Source organism: Chinchilla lanigera, unplaced genomic scaffold, assembly GCF_000276665.1.
Source record: "Chinchilla lanigera isolate Chin_1 unplaced genomic scaffold, ChiLan1.0 scaffold00064, whole genome shotgun sequence".
In the NCBI taxonomy this organism is placed as follows: domain Eukaryota; kingdom Metazoa; phylum Chordata; class Mammalia; order Rodentia; family Chinchillidae; genus Chinchilla; species Chinchilla lanigera.
In genome coordinates, this window is record NW_004955465.1 from 13877311 (window position 1) to 13880453 (window position 3143).

Sequence of the window (3143 nt, forward strand, 5' to 3'; positions counted from 1 at the left end):
GCCCGCTCGTGGCCCCCCAGCCGGCCCGCCACCCCGCCTGGGCTTCGGCGGCTCCCGCGGTCTCCACGACCCACGCCCGAGACGGGGAGGGAGGGAAACCGAAGATCAAGCCCACCTCGAGTAGTTTTTGAACTAAAATGACGTCTGTATTAGTTGATCGGCTCAGGTGTTAAAGAGACGGAACCTTAACGCGGTGTACAGGTGTGGGCTGTAGGGCCCTTTAACCTCCCGCAGGCCTGAGCTTTGTCCAGTAAAACGGAGTATGTGGCGCCATGGGCATTTTTTCCTTCTTCCTCCAGGGTGGTGAATTAGTTATTTATTTGCTTATTGTTTTGTTTTTGTTTTTCTGAGGCAAGGTCTCCCTGTGTTGCCTACGCCGGCCTCGGCCTCCTGCCTCAGGCTCCTGGCTGTGTGGTGTCTTTTCTTTCGGTCGGCCTCTGCCTGCGCTTTTGAAGAACTTGAAGTGGACACACACCTGTCCCAAGTATTTCCAATTTCTTTATGGAAATAATTGCAAAAAATATTAATAAAGTGCCAGTGCTCTGGGGTGTACTCGGTAGTAAGGCTCTGATCTCCGCGTACAGGCTCTGGGTGCGATTCCCAGCACGGGGGTGGGGGTGAGCTGACACGTTACATTCTATACTCTATTGACCTTAACTGCTGCGTCTGGCACAGCTCTCAAAGCTTGGGGAGCGGGGCACGGCGAGAGGATGGAAAAATAAAGCTAAGAGAAAGCTCAGGTCCGGATGGGAGGAAAGGAACTGCTCGGCCATCATAGCTTTTTTATTTATACTCTCGGGAACCTGATGTCAATTTCAACCCCGCTGCCCAGCAACTTTGTACTGCTCGCCTGAGCACCTCCCATATCTCTGAGCCGGAACTCCTTGTTTTCGTGGCTTTCCCCGCACGTATGATCGACCTCCAGCTTTAGCTGCTCCCTACACTAAACAAGTGACTTTTCCCCCCAGGAATATAAGAATCATTAATCATTAGATAAAAGCCTATTATTAAAATAATACAGCTTATAGAAGACTAAATGATCTTAGTATCAAAATAATTTGAACACTGCATATGATGAAAATATGTTGCATGTTTGAAAATGCTACAGTAGAACTTATTCTTTATAATTAATATGCACTGATTAAATTTAAAAATCTGAGGCCCAATACAGATTTTTAAGATGTATGTACTAGTAGAATCTGTAGAATGAGTTACATTAAACTGGCCACAGCCAGGGATATAGCTCAGTGGCACAGAGCTTGTCCAGCAAATGTGATCTCCTGAGTTGGATTCCTGGGACAAAAAAAGAAAAAAAAAAATTAAACTGGCTACACTGAAAAGGCAGGTGTGGTGGTGCACACCTGTAATCCCAGCACTCAGGAAGCTGAGGCAGGAGGATCTCCACGAGTTGAAGGCCAGTATGGGCTACATAGTGACATAATGAGTTTAAGGCCAGCCTAAACTACATAGAGAGACCTTGTCTTTAAAAATAAAAGGAAAGAAATGAAAAAAATAAACACAAACAAAAAAGATGTTAGAGTTGGCTCCTTGTACAAAGAATAAAAATGTAGATATAAGAAATTTTAATAACCCCTGGCAAAAAAATTAAGAAACTTGAAGCTGAGCCATGGATTTTAGCTGGAATGGGTTTTGCATGAGAATATAAACAACAATTTTGGAAACAGGCTTGTATTATGGGAGAGATAAGGTAACACTTGCAGTCTAAGATCTTTCGTGGATTCTCTTTGGGTTTTCATCTTGATGTTCATGTAATTTGCAAATAAAATTTGGCCTTCCCTACTCAAGTCTGTACTTTGGTTTTTTTTTGGTTTTTTTTGGTTTTTCTCCGGTACCAGGAATCAAACTCCCAACCTTGCGCTTGCCAGGTAGGCACTCTGCTGCTGAGCTAAATCCCCAGCCCTCAAGTCTGTACTTTGTATTTTGAGACTCACTACGTAGCTCAGGCTGGTTTCTAAAACTGATCCTCCTTGGTGCTGGAATTATAAATATACATGCCACCACACCCGGCTGGATTTTATACTTTTTCTTTCTTCCTTCTTACATTACTTTTGTACTTGAGTAGAGTAGGCTGACTAGATTTATTCCTCATATATGTGTTGAATTTGGGTTCACACTGACAGGCTTCAGGACATGCTACCCCAAAATATAACTGCGGGACTAGAATATTCCATTGTGCTAGACATCCATTGCTGTAACAAAATATCTGAAAAAATCAATGTAAAAGGAGGATTGTTCCTGCTGGCTCACGATTTCAGAGGTTTTGGTCCATAGACTCTGAGCTCCAGTCTTGGGTCTGTGGCAGGGCAAACACGGTGGTAGCGTTATCTAGAGGTTGTAACTGTTCGAGGTTCTTGTTATCATAAAGAACTGAGCAGGACACAGAAACAGCAGTGGAAACATAGATTTATTAGTCAGGACACACTGCTCAGGGAGGGTGTGGGCCAGTGACGGGCACTCACCTCACGAAGCCAAGTGTCAGAGCCAGCGTGCGGTTTTTACAAGGAGGAAGCAGCTCTTCAACCTGGTGCACACTTTATCCCGTCATCAGAGATACCCCTTTCTGTTTGTCCCCATGAGGATCTCTGAGGAACTATCCCGGTGTCCACACGGGGGCTTGGTGGTAAAAAGCCACAGTGTAAATGAGGTTATAACTGCGTGGGGTCACGTTTAGTCACCTCGGATATTCTTCGGCACCTGCGCCCCAGACACGGCGCGGTCGTTAGAGGTCGGCGCTCTCCGGGGCTTCCGGGGAGCTGATCTAGCGCCCAGAATCACACAGCACCGGCGCCCTCTTGCCTTCCGTGGCTGTGGCCCAGCTCTCAGAACCAGGCACTCGCGGGTTTTGGACAGCCACCTTCCTCCTTCGCCCTCTGCCTTTCCGGCCTCCTCCTCCCAGGAATCTGTCCTCCTCGCCTGGGGCCTCAGGAGGTGTGCGGGTAAAGACGCCCACCCGCACTACAGCCGCGACGCCAGGCGGAGACCGAAGGTGCGCCCGGATGTCCGCGTCCGAGGCCACGCCCACCGACCCCATTTCCGCCCGCTGGCCCCGCCCCCGAGGGCGCCACAGTCCCAGGCGCCCTGAGGCGCCGCCCCTAGCAGCCCCCAGGCGCTGGCTGCCGGGC